At 47.2% G+C, this 13,523-nt stretch overlaps 1 protein-coding gene across 9 annotated transcripts in view; it reads right to left on the reverse strand.

The window, feature by feature from the left end:
- BCL11A (BCL11 transcription factor A) overlaps positions 1–13,523 on the reverse strand; it is a 99,963-nt gene that overhangs the window by 18,797 nt on the left and 67,643 nt on the right. Inside the window, exon 1 of one of the 9 annotated variants that reach the window (XM_045788030.2) lies at positions 11,998–12,306. The exons of the other annotated variants lie outside the window; for them this stretch is intronic. The gene's annotated coding sequence lies outside the window, so the exon portion shown is untranslated. Of the gene's footprint in view, positions 1–11,997; positions 12,307–13,523 lie in introns of those variants that run through there. 9 annotated transcript variants of the gene reach the window in all.

Below are 13,523 nucleotides of genomic sequence, written 5' to 3' on the forward strand. Positions count from 1 at the left end.
CTTAGGGCAAGGGGAGCCATGGAAGCTGGAAGCATCCTTCTCTGGCAGAGAGCCAGAATGGCTACGAGACTGTCGTCCCTCCTGTCGGGGACACACCTCCTTGAGAACACTCAGAAACAGAGCAAGCTTGGGACATACCTAAGAATCCCTTCACATGGAGTCCCAGGTGGCACCCTTCCTCGTTGACAGGGCAGAGAACAGACCCATGCTTTCCATCAAGCAGGGAATGCTCTTTGCACAAGACAACATCCAAACCAGTTTACGCCAGACAGCTGGTGTCCTCACCACTTCCATAAAAGCTGCAATGTTTGAGAGAGCAGCTGTGGCGCACTGCACGGACGGAGGGAGAACTGGACTCTGTTTCCCTGTCTGGACTCACAAATGGGATGCGTTGCCCTCTTCTGGATCAGGCTCTTCAAACGCCCGTACTCCTGTGGTGAAAGGTGTTTCAACCTGCGCTGGTTCATAAAGGTCTCTCGAGACCCAGCACTTCCACTTAGGGCCTTGGAAACACCTTACGCATTATTAAGTTGCAATGTTTCCTTACAACTGAATAAAAAATAATGAATCTTTATTTTTCAGGTCTTATTAAAAATCTGCAATCAATTGGGAATGGTTTTGATTTAATGTTTTACTTTGGTCACTTTACATGTCTGTATACAGTGGGTACCAACTTTTGATGCAGAGCTCTACGAGCCCTGTGGGATGTCCCTGGAATTTAAGGTTGCCTTAAATCAAGTTTTAGGTTTCCTCAAGAACATCTCAAAGACTCCTTTATTACTGACATGCTGTTTGTTTCTGAAATTAATCACTGCGTATGTAACGCAGCCACATTACAGTCTACTCATCGACGAGTAATACTGCTGATCCCCAAATGTACCGAAACAGCGAAGCACAAAGCATCATTTCTAACACACCTGATGGCTGTTCTGGGTGCCTGACTTTTATCAGGTATTAAATCCCCAGGCCTCTCGAGAGGACTACACGGACGTATAGATGTCTGATGTTTACTACAATGTATATGCATGCATATATATTTCCTTTCTTGAACATACTTTTTTAAAAAGATTTTGTTTATTTATCTGACAGAAAGAGAGACAGAGAGAGCACAAGCAGGTGGAGCGGCAAGCAGAGGGAGAAGCAGGCTCCCCGCTCAGAAGAGAGCCCGGCAGGCGGGTGGGAGGGCTCGATGCCAGGACCCCGGGACCATGACCTGAGCCAAAGGCAGTCGCTTAAACAACTGAGCCACCCAGGTGCCCCTTGAACATATGTTTTTAGAAAACTTCCCTGTTTTTCCAACTAGGTAGGGCACAAAAGGAGTAGGGTTATCCCCAAGTGGAATGGGTTACCCTGGGAAGCCGTAACCTCCCATTCACTCTGGGTCTTCAAGAAAAGAATGAGTGACAACCCACCATGATGGGGAGGGAATCTCTATATTAGGCGATAGGCCAAAGTAAAGGACCCTGACCCTCTGTTCCAGCTCCAAAATTCTCAAATCCCCTCTTCCCCCACCCAATAGCCACCTTACAGACTACACTTAAATTGCATCCTGAAAGTTTGTACAGTTTCCTGAATGAACCAATTCCAGTTCTATCAATATTCGTGGATCCAAATAAAAAAAAACCACCACGCAGCTAGTCTGGGACAGAGGCTTCTTTAACCGGAAAGCGAATCCACTAAATGTCTTTCTAGCTCTTGACCCTCGTTTACAACAGATACCAGCTCCTCTCTCTCAGATTCTGTGACTTGTCACAATATTATAGAGCAAACATTAGCTATGCCTATGTCTTGAGTCATGTCAATCTAAACTGAAGATGTGCCAGGTTTATCATTGCTAACAGACTTCTTAATTAACCTTCTGATATTGTCAAAATTGCATTCCCTTTTGTTCTAGAAATGAGCATTACATGCGCATTTTTTCCATCATTGCTTTTTTTACTAGCTAAGGTTTTATCAAATTGTGATGTTCTTTAAAAAGTGTATCCTGTACAAATGAAAGCAAGCGAGAATTCTAGAATTTCTTTGCTGAAACTTGCTCGTGATCTCTACATTCTCTGATACTTCATCGGTGACGTCCATTTCATCAATTATTCATTTAAAAACTCTTCTTTTTTGACCAATTCTATCCTCTTATCATTGCCTTGACTATCTAAAAACTAACTTCACCTTTCGAGTTCTTATCCTAGGAATTCACCCAATGAGGGGAGGAGAGATGACACCTTTCATGCCCCTTTATCTATAAAAATGCAAAAAATGCAAGCTACCTATCTGTCCGGCCTAAACAAATTTTTTTGCAGTCTGTGCCTTTAACATAAGCAAAGCATATCATTCAAAAAAGAAAAAAAAAGAGCTTACTTTTCTGAAGAGTAACTAAACTAAAGACATTGTGCTCCATCTTTGTGTTGAAATGCAGATTTCCCACTAAAAGGCAAATCCTTCATTTCAAAAGGTTGAATAGGATGGTCCTTAAAAAAAGAATTCCAGCTGGTTAAATTTAGGGTGTTGAAAAAAGTGTACTCCAATAATATTCTTTGGCTCTGGGCCCAAAGTATTTTCACTTGATTGTGAATTAGATAAATTTTTATTACACTTTAAGCTTCTGCCTTAGAATGGTGGAGCTTATCAAGGAGACTGGAAGGGCACCTATATAAAGACAAATTGTCTTAGGACAGTTTTCTTCGCTTTGTTTAACTGTGCATCTCACTATGCAAAACGTGTCGCCCAGGTTAATTCCATTCATTCATTCTTTCATGCATTCATTCAACAACTGTTTACTGAGGGCCTGTGAGGCCCAAAGCAATGGGCCAGCATCTGTGGGTAACACAAAGAAAACCCAGACACAGACTTCCCCACAGCAGCCTTCAGCTAGAAGAGAAGATAAGGCCTGGACAGAAATCGCTCTACTCCCATGAAGAAAGTCTGTCATGAGAGAGCCACAGATAAACTGCTATGAAAATTCAAAGGACGAGAAATTACTTCTACTTGAAAGGGAAGAGAGCGGCTTTCAGGAAGAGGTAACTTATGAACTGCACCTGGAGAGCCAAGAGGAAGGACTTTCTAGACAAAAACAAAAGCAGGTACAGATGTTCATAGGAGCAAAGGCCAAGGTGTGCACAGAGCAAATGGGGCCCAACAGGTAGCCACATTTAAATCAAAATATTGTACACCGATCCATTCAGTTGACAACAGAGGACCTGTTCATCTATATAAACCCTCCGAGGACTTCTGCGAAGTCTTCAGCTTTGACAAGTTCATACTTCCAAATATCACATTTTCTTAAAATAAGGGACACAGCCACGCAGACGCTTATGAATCTCTTCATGAAAGTTCATCTGTCCTGTTTTGTCCGCCCCCCTCACCGCCATTTTTCTCCCCTGATGAATGGTGGGTGGTCCGCTGAGGCAGAATTCACTGTTTTATTCCTCTGAGTCAGACAAACAAGTGTTGATAGCCACGTTCTTCTTTGCAATATTGCCTCCCTGGCTTAAATAATCTATTTCAGATGTATCATTGCCAGTTTAAGACGGGCTTGTACTTGCTGACACATTTTCAACAAATGACTGTGCAAGAAATGTGGAGATTTTCCTACCCTGCTCTGTCTCTTCAATCATCGACTTGACCTTCCCTCCAAATTTCCCCCCTTTCTTCTCTTCAAAGCCACGAGGAAGGAGGGGGTACTACCTTCACCCCCGTTTTGAGTCCTTATTTGAGGATGTTGTTTGTCCGGGGTGGGGCATATGTGCGTGCGTGTGCGTGCGTGCGTGTGTGTGTGTGTGTGTGTGTGTGTTTGCATGAGTGCACATGAAGATTTGCTTCTCCCTGAGGTCTTTTTCAGGTTACTTGGGAAAATATAAGAACTACTTTTAAAGACACCCAGGCCCATGAACCGCACTGACCCTCACTCTCCAGATTCTCTTCTTCCTTTAGGATGTCAGGGACTCACTCCTCTGGAGAGGCTGCTGGCACAAAGTCAGGGACCCAGAGTCTTCAGTCCCAACTCTGCCACTCACCAGCTGTCCATGACCTTGAATAAATCCCTTCCCCTTTCTGACCCTAAGTTTTCTTGTCCTTAAAAAGAGAAGAGTGGATCCGATGGATGGCTTCTCCCTCCTGTTTTACAGGCCAGTCAGAGTCTCTTTGAAACCAGATCTAGGACAGGAGTTTGGGATGCAATGAAGAGACCTGCTGTGGGCCATCTTGAATGCTGGCCAGGATGGGCCTGAGCCCCTGGTGCCCGCGCAGGGACTAGGAGGAACCTACGGGCCAGTGTGGGCTGGGTCCAGCTGCCAGCCTAATTCTTAGGCTCAGAAAGTAGGCCTAGTGGTGGATTTCGGCTTCCTGGGGCACAATCTTGCCAAGCTCACCTGTCTGAGCTTCAAGGAGGAAACTTACGTGGGTCCAGAGCCAAAGAGACTGAAGGTCAAAGAGAACCAGGAAAAAACTTTCCACAAACTCAGGCTAAATGTCAAGGGAAAAGGTCTCAGCTGTCCGCGCCAGACGTCCAGTGGCAAAGCTCGGCCTCATGCCAGAGCCTGGCACCCACAGCTCGTGAGGGCACACACAGGACTGTAAGGAAAGCCAGAGTCCTCTCCCAGCTACCTCAAACCAGGGCGGCAAGGCCCCAGGGTCCTGTGGTCCCTGCCCTCAACCAACATGAAGGTTTCCTGGAAAGCCATGTGTAAAGTGAGTTTCTGTAAACGGAATCACATTTGCTAACCGACATAATTTCAGAGATGTTTCATCACCCTTCCAGGCCCATCGAAAATTGGCAGGGCTTCTAACATTTTACCTTTTAAGTGCTTCTTCCTCCACCCCCTCCCCAACCTCTCTGTCAAGTAGTTAATGATCTGTAAACAAACACTTTAAATTCAGTGGGGGAGCTCACTATTTAAAGGAACCCTGTGGCGAAACCTTTTGAAAAGTTAACAATCTTTCTGTAATGTGAAAAATCACCCTCTAATTTATCAGTTGCCATTGATGAGATTTTGTGGGTATTGGGCTTCCTTAAGGTGGGGCTCAAAGCAATACCTTTGTGGTGAGAAGGGGGCAGTGATCCAAAGAGCTGCCCTGAATTCCTTTCTGTCACCCAAACTGTCCAGCTTCCCACAAATACATTCACAGATACCACTCATGCCCCCTGCCCACAGGAGAAATGCAGAAAAGGATGGAAAATCATGGTCCCAGACACCTGGAAAGCCTTGAAAACCACACTTGAGTTTCTCCTGACTTAAGTATTAGATGCCTGAGGAGGGTGGAATGAACATTTTGCACTGATGGGAGGGAAAGGCATTTGGGCCAGAAAGATGGATCCAATGAGACTGACCATTTGCTCCGCAAACATTTAATTCTGATAACACCACCCAGAGCAGAGGACTTGTCTGTCAAAGCTGGCAGAGCATGCAACTCCCAAATTACTCTGAAGAGGCCACCCCGAGCCTTTTTATCTGTGTCAATTCACAGCAAATGTAATTTATGCCTCCATGCCACCATTTTCATTAGTCTCAAGAAAATAACAGAACAAGCTTAAGAAAACTAAGCTTGGCACTTAGAAGGAGATCCTTGATGTTTTCAGGTGTTCTTGGGTGCTGTGGAGGAGGACGATAGCAGGGTGGGACAGTGTGGTGCTGCTGCAGAGACAAGGGAGGGCAGAGGCATTGTTGATCTAGAGAGCTGGAGAATCTTCTGATGTTATCTTCCAGGACTGATCTGTGCAACCATTCAAGGGAAAGGGGCCCCAAAGAATAGGCAGCCCCAGGAAGGCTGTGTCAGGTCTCCCAGCCTGGCCCTTCTTAAGGAAGGATGTGTTGGCCTCTGTGGGTTGGTTTCTCTTCCTCCCAAAGCATCCACCTCGCATTCTGGCCCTACAGTAATTCTGTGGGATGAGGGAAGGTGTTATCCTCACCTCCCCAGAGAGGAAACAGAAGATGTCAGAAGCGTCCTGCTGCGGGTCATGAAGGCAGGGCTGGAGCTCAGAGCCCAGCCCACCTTCCTGGGGACCAAGCTTTGCCCCTCACCAGCACTCACCTCAGGAGCCCTCAAGGTGAGCCAAGGCAGAGTGTGCTGTCTAGACACAAGTCTTAATGCCATTTACAGGCAATCACTTGCCTTCCTGGGACTATAAAGTGATGTGTGTGTGTGTGTGTGTCTGACGCAGGGGGAAGGCAGACGCTACAGGCCAAATGCTCGGTGACAATCTTGGCCAAGAGATTCTTAGAACAAGAATTGGCCATTCTCCAGAATTAAGACCTATTATGTCCTATGCTTAATACAGAAGTGCTCGGAAATTCTGAGAACTAATTTAAGGCTTCAAAGCTCTACAAACTAAAAAGAGAAAAAAATGGTCTAGCAGGTCAGGCTCTGACATTTCTTCAGGAACAAAACTAGGCTGCCCTCTTGCCTGAGGTGAGATTGAATCACGGAGGGTTCTGGTCCTGTGAGGCCAGGCCTCATCCCAAGGCAGCTAGTCCTTCTTTCAGAAACAGGCCTCTGCCCGCCCACAAGCTCCTCCAACTTCTGCTACCGTCTTCCTCAGTCCCTCGGCACCTTCCCTCCTTCTGGGCACAGAGCAGCCAAGCTCTGGCCTCAGCCCTAACCTACCTGACAGAATCCCACAGAACAAAGGAGAGATGGACATAGCCTATTTATCTGAGGCCTATTTTCTTGGCTTCCTAGTTATTTTCCTGGCAATTTCTAATCCTTCATTTATACCCATAACCGACCTGGAACAAATTTCCTGAATAAAAAAGAGATGGCCACATGTTTCATCTGCACTCATTCAAGAGTTCCCAATCCAGCAACAGGGTGCGTGTTGCTGGCTGTTCTGGGGTTTGCTAATTCTGTTGATTCAGCAAGGGTAACACCCAAAGTTATCAGACACCTCCAAACTCGTCAAACCAACAATGCACCATCTCAACTCCTTTCTACACAGTGAACAGGTTCACTTCGGGGCTTAGCCGGTGGAGACCTGGCCTCCCTGGACAAAGGGGCCACAATCCCCTTATCCCTATGCCACAGGGATCAAGGGGGCATAAAGGGACCCTACACTACAGGGGAGACCCCGGAATCATTTTGTCTTTGGAATCTCTCTAAGACCGCCTGGGAAGTGAGGTCTGAGAGGGTTCGCTTTCCCAGCTGTGCTCTATTTCCGGGCGGTCCCAAAGGTGAGACTGACCTAGAGCCACCAGTGTCAAGATCTCTTATGTCTACTAAGAAGGGAGACACTCCACTCTCCCTAACAAGCCCCTCAGGCTAAAATCCTTTTACTTCCAGAGCCTCAACTTCCCACTGCTGGGCAGAAAGCCCCCTCTGTCACCGGCCCACAGATCTCTGCCGCCATGGCGCTCAAACCCTGTCAGGTGGTGGGGAGTGTGGACAGCAGGGCTGACGCGGTTTCAAAGAGGCCGACCAGGCAAGAACCGTCCTGTACTCCTGCCCCAGCTCTAACGCAATAAAATGTCTTTTATCAGTGTAATTCAAGGCAAAGAGTCAAGGGTCTGTCACCATTTTAAAGAGGCTTATTACATGGCCACAAAAATTTGCCTCGGGCTCAAACTTGGCATGTAAGGTATCAGCGTGGGACAGGTTCTTTTGATTTGATTTTATTTTCTTACAAAATCTGAAAATGAAACGCTTCTGTCCCTCCCTTCCACCAACCGTTTTTTGATTTATGGGGAGGAGGAAAGAAATCTGAAGTTGACAGGTTGGGACAACTCCACTCAGCTTTCTCACTCAAAAGCTGCTTTTGTTCAACCATACTTTGCATTTATGGCCTGCGGCTCTTGGCTGACACAGGCTGGCTCCTCAGTGTGAGAGGGCTGTGGACTTCCCCGGGAGGAGGCCCCACTGAGATGACCGCCCCCCTGCACCTAGGGCAGGGGGCACGGACGCTCACAAAGGGCCCTGGTTAGACAATGGAGGGGACGACAATGGCTATGCCATTCCTCGTCTTCAGCTCTGCACTGCCATTTCTCCTGGGTCCAGCGGCCCCTGTGATCATCGTGCATCTACCAGCACCCATTTCTCCACTAAACTCTCAGGCTTCTGAGAACCAAGACTGTATTGTCCACCTCTCATGGCCCAACACCATTCTGGGCAGAGAAAAGCCTCCCAATAAACACTCAGAACTTGAGCGCTGCTCAGCGGACTTTTCTGTTCATGTTAGAGAACCCTTTATTCTCAACAAGCTGGCTGGAAGGAACTTACCATGGAGCCAGCAGTGACCAGAGGAACCTTCCCTTCCTGAGGTCATTGAAGTCTCTCCAGTAAATGATTCACTAACCAAGGAACCTCCGGGTCAGCCTTGACCCAGGAGATGATTACAGCCCCCTGAAAGTGGCTGCTGGCCCATCGGTTCACTGTACAATTTTGCCAATCTGTAATTGCATATTTACTCAATGGTTGTTATGGACAATCAGGTTAATAATTCACCTTCCAAACACCGTATAATTACACAGTTAGAAGAGTTACAATAGATGTCAAATTTTTTTAAGTCTTCTGATGAACTGGCCCCAATTACCTAATCTGGGTCCCTTTCCTTTCCCTCTCTCAATTTTTTTTTTTGGTAATCTCCCACACTTTCCTCTATTCTCATCCCCCACCTACACCCCTATCTTTCTGCCCCAAGAGAAAGAACAGTGTGAAGTTCTTCAGTTCAAATAATTCTATTTAGAACCCATGGTTTTCCTCCACTAAAAGGGCTTAAAAATCAGGCTAAGGCAGCTAGCCATGGAAGGTGCAGAAAAGGCTGGCGGGCCGGTCTCAGCGGCCTCCCCGCCTCACATGCAGGAGAACACCGGCAGCCGCCCATGCCGCATCACCCATGAGTTGCACCATATCCTGGCGCAGCCCCGTGGAGGCCTGGGAAAGAAAGAATGCAAAACCCTGCCATGCCCCGTGAGGCCCTGGGCTCCCCAGCCCAAGGCCTGGCAAGGGCCGCGGTGTGTGACACCATGGCCATGGGCTTTGGAGACAGCCCCATAGATTCCCTGCCCACCCACGGGCCCAGGCCCCCACCTCTGCTTGAAACACGCTAGAGGGCACGAAGAGAGAAATGTACACCCTTAAAACGAAAATAGAGCAGGAATCCCAAGAACAGTGCAGACGTTCAGAACCCAGGGCCTCCTCTCCATCACTCGAGAGCTAAACCAGGCCCTTCACACCTTTGTTCTGTGGCTTTGATACGCTACAGCTCACCCACCACAAGCAGATAACCCGCTTTCAAGGGTCAAAGCAATATCTGTCCCCCCACAAAAGGGCTGTGTGGTCAGCTGACCTGGGTCACCTTGGGCTGGGACTGCAAGTTATATGCTGCAGGGCCTGGCAGGGAAGCCCAGGCAAGGCCAGGGTCCTGGAGCACAGCCAGTGAGGGAGGAGAGGGGACAAAGGAGACAGGGCTGTCCACTGCCAGCTCCTGGCCAACACTGATTGTAGCAGGGACAGTGTTTCTTTTCTGTTTCAATGGGTTGTGACTTTTTATTAAAGTTTTTTGGTTTTTTTGAGTTTTGTTGTTTTTTTTTTTTGGATGTTCTACCCCCTCCATCTTTGTCTCTCCCACAAATGCACACAACCCAAGGCTCCAATGTTTTAAAAAGTATTTTTTTTTCCACAGATAAGATTCCTCCCTCCCTCCCTCCCTTCCATCCTTCCTTCCTTCTTTCCCTCCTTCCTTCCTTCCAAGTAGGCTCCACACCCAGCACGGCACTCAATACGGGGCTCAAACTCACAACTGTGAGATCAAGACCTGAACCAAGATTAAGAGTGGGACACTCAATGACTGAGCGACCCAGGTACCCTGAGATTAATTTCTTAACAGACCCCCAGTACATTTTATATTAGGGTGGGAGAGCCTTTTGACCACCAAAGTATTGTGGAGTCGTAAAAGCTCAGGACACTGTGTAGCAGGTGAACTGAGAAGAACGCTCCCAGGCAGCCCACCATGTTCTCTACCTCACGAAACCCACCAAGATACAGAGACTGTCCCCGCAACCTCCAGTCAGTTGTGAGAATGGGGAGGGAATGACGTTTCCCAGCTGAGGGCTTGGCTGTCATTTTCAGACTGAAAATCCTACTCATCAGGGGCACTCCCGATGCCCAGAAATGGGGTCAGCCTATTAAGGGGAAATTTCTATACATTTGGAACATTTGGGACCATTCTGTCTACAGAGTTTAGTTCGGTTGGAGTTTTTTGTTGTTTGTTCAGGTTGTGGTCTCTTTCCTCCATAAAAAATAAATAAATAAATAAATAAATAAATAAATTTGAAGCTGTATTTGTTTCCTGTTCGTGGAGCGGACAGAAGGAGGGTGTGTAGTGGAGGAGGTGTGTGGGGAGAAGGCTGATAGATGGAGCAGGGCCGAGAATATCCGGAATTGGAGAAAAGTGAGAAATGGAGCTTTTTCTTGGCTTCCAAACAGTTGTAATTTCTACTGCCACTGCTTAGATCCTGGGCACCAGGCAGAGAGAGTGGGAAAAGGGGCATGTGACAACTTTGCCACAAATCAGGATTTGGCATTTAAATCCACAGGAAGCAAGAAGAATAGAGGGACTTCTTATTTATAGATTTGCAGATGAATTGAATGAGATAACTAAAATGCACTTCTCATGTATCTGAAGGAGCAATTCCATTTTCAGACTTGGAAAGTTTCCCATAATTGAGTATCACCCGACCCCGGCTGCGCACTGCATCCCAAGGTTAAGATCAGCTTCCTGAAAACCGGGCAGAAGGCTGCTGCTTTGGTGGTAGCTCAACAATCGTACTTTGAAGGACAGGTTGGTACCACACTACATTTAACTGGATTCAGTTCATCTGATTATACAGTGCCTTGCTTTCTGGAATATGTAATCATCTCTTTCTGATGACATTTTAAATATCCAGCTAGACAAATAATTGCAGCAATAATTGATAGCAGAGTCAAGCTGGAAGATCACTGATTGGCAGAGTCCCCACTGAAACAAATCTTTCTTTCAAACATTACAGGAATGATGTTTAAATCTAACTTTTGCTGATAAATGCTCAAAATCTGATTTACTGATAAAGACACTGCAAGAAAACCTGCACTTCAGCCTGTGATTACTCTGTAAGCTGTTTGAGAAGGATCAGGCAGCGTGATTTATATTATTTTATTTCCCATGAATAATTGCAAGGATGGCGTGGGTAGTCTGGGGGAATCCACACATGCCAAAGAACTTCTACCCCACATGCGGCACATCCTCAGCCACCACGGCCAGCCATCAAGGTTGACGGCCCTCTCCTCCTCTAATGCATATCCCCTGGTAGAGAAGTGGTCTTGCAAGGGGAGCGCCTCCAAAGGAAGGCACGCAAATGATCCACAGCACTCAGGCCTCTGGAAGCTGTTTTAAATGAATGCTTCAGACTGGGATTCAAATCCCCCTGCCCCGTGCAAAGAGCACCGGACAGGGTCAGGAGGCCGGAGCTCAGATGAAGCCCAAGTGATCTCAGACAAGTCCCCAGGTACAGCTGCGGTCTCCATCAGCCCCTAGTCTGTTTCTCTGTTCAAGGGAGAACCCTAATCAATTGTCATCTATTATGATGTGTTTGATTGTAATGTTCAAGTTGTTACAGTTTGGGGCACTGCTTTCAACAATTCAGACCCTGCGGAACACGCGATGGTCAGAAATAACTCACAGAAGCTGCCTGTCTCCCGGAAACATCAAATGAACGAGCTGGCCTATTAGCAGACACAGATTACAGTAAGGAAAATCTAAAACAGAAGATGTATCTGAATGCTTCGGCTGGCAACAAAGGCAAGAATTCAGGGATGGGATCTGAGCATTTGCCCAAAGCGCTCGCGTGAGAATTTCATTTCCCTCCCTCCTTTCTTTCCTTCTTCCCTTCCTTCTTTCTTTCTTCCTTTTCGGGGAGGGAGGGTGGCTTTTTCCCCCCCTTGAAACTGAACTATTATAAGCAAGCTCACCTCATAGCTTCTGTTAAAAATCAGAAGCTTGTTAGATGTAATGATTATCTGCGCCGTGACACTTACCGCATCTGAGGGGGCTTGTCGAACAGCTTTCCTCTAATTTAGAGCTCCCCTGTTAATTAGAAAGCCCTCAGATTTTCTGCAAATGCAGGTCACTATCGACAGCTCACGCTTTGGATGCTTTGCCTGTGACAGTTGCTGGGCTGCCCTTCCAGGAGCCGGCAGGGTTGTCCAAACTCTGACAGTGTCAGAAAATTTAGTCACTATGGCCGCTGTGCAGGAAGTTACATGCAAGGTGACTGTCCCCACACAGTGTTTCCCCACAGCCAACAAGCCTGATGAAATCTGCATTCACATTCAGCTAAAAATAGCTCGAATTTCAGTCTTCTTTCCCACCTGCCTCTTTGCCTTCTCTCTTCCCCCTTTCCTTTCTTTTCCACCTCTCGTCTCTTTTCCTTCTATCCTCTCGCTAGCATCTCCCTTCTGTCACCTCCCATCCCTTTGCCCCCACCACACACATACACACACACACACACACACACACACACACACAATCAGGGTCCTCTGCTATTGAAAACGGTCATATTCACAGAAAGGGAAGTAGGTTTTACAGATAAACCAGGTTGCTTTTTATTGAAACAGCAGTGATTGTGGAACAGAAACTCCCCCCTCCCCAACCTTCTTTTAAAAAAATATTTCCCATTTTTTAGTGCTGGTCAGCAGCTGCACCTGGTGAGGTGGAGGTCAAGTCTCTACTTCCAGCCTAGCTCACATGTTTTTTCTTAAGGGAAGGGGGACCTTGGAGGGGGAGGGAAAAAAGAGGAAGAAGGAAGGAAAGGTTAATAACTCAAGCAAAAATGCATATGGGGCTGAGCTTTTCTGCCTTGATCACCATTCCAACGAAAGACCTCAAAATTATAGGCTTCTCACTTCCGGTAAGTGCCAGAGTGGACAAGAGGATGGGTGATGCCTCCCTGAGCATGCGTATGTAAATTTGTGTTTATTTCATCAAAGAGACCAGTATTTAAGTCAAAATAGGCAATATAAAAACTATTTGCACACCCCCACCAAGAACAAGGGACAGCCCTGGATAAACAAGCTATCCCTTGCTGCCATAGTTCCCACGTTGACTCCAAGTTTGATACTGGGCCCAATTCCCTAAGAAGACCCATTTCTTCCTTGACGTCCTGCAAACAAACGCAGGCAGCCGAGGGTAACGGGAGCCTGGCCTTGCAAGTTGCTGGCTTCTGAAATGCAATGGGACGGGATGGGGTGGGATGCCATAGGCTAGACCGACGAATTCACACAACCCCAGAATTAGCCAAAGTCACAGCGACCCGGCAGGGTGGAGCAAGGCGACCCCAGCAAGATTCCCAAGGACAGCATCCTCAACAGCCGCAGTGGGCCGCTAACCCCAAAGGGGCCCATGCCTCCACCCACATCCTGCTGCTGTCGGTCTGGCCATCGGCTTCCAGACACCAGTCCCAGGAAAACCCTCAGTGCCTTTAAAGCCAACGGACAAAGCAGGATCATGTGAGCCAGGCTAGATTCCCTATTCAGTTAGATACTGCCTGTGAGGAAAAAATAAG

Source organism: Ursus americanus, chromosome 7 (genome assembly GCF_024610735.1).
Source record: "Ursus americanus isolate L20-20 chromosome 7, mUrsAme1.1.p, whole genome shotgun sequence".
Classification (NCBI taxonomy): domain Eukaryota; kingdom Metazoa; phylum Chordata; class Mammalia; order Carnivora; family Ursidae; genus Ursus; species Ursus americanus.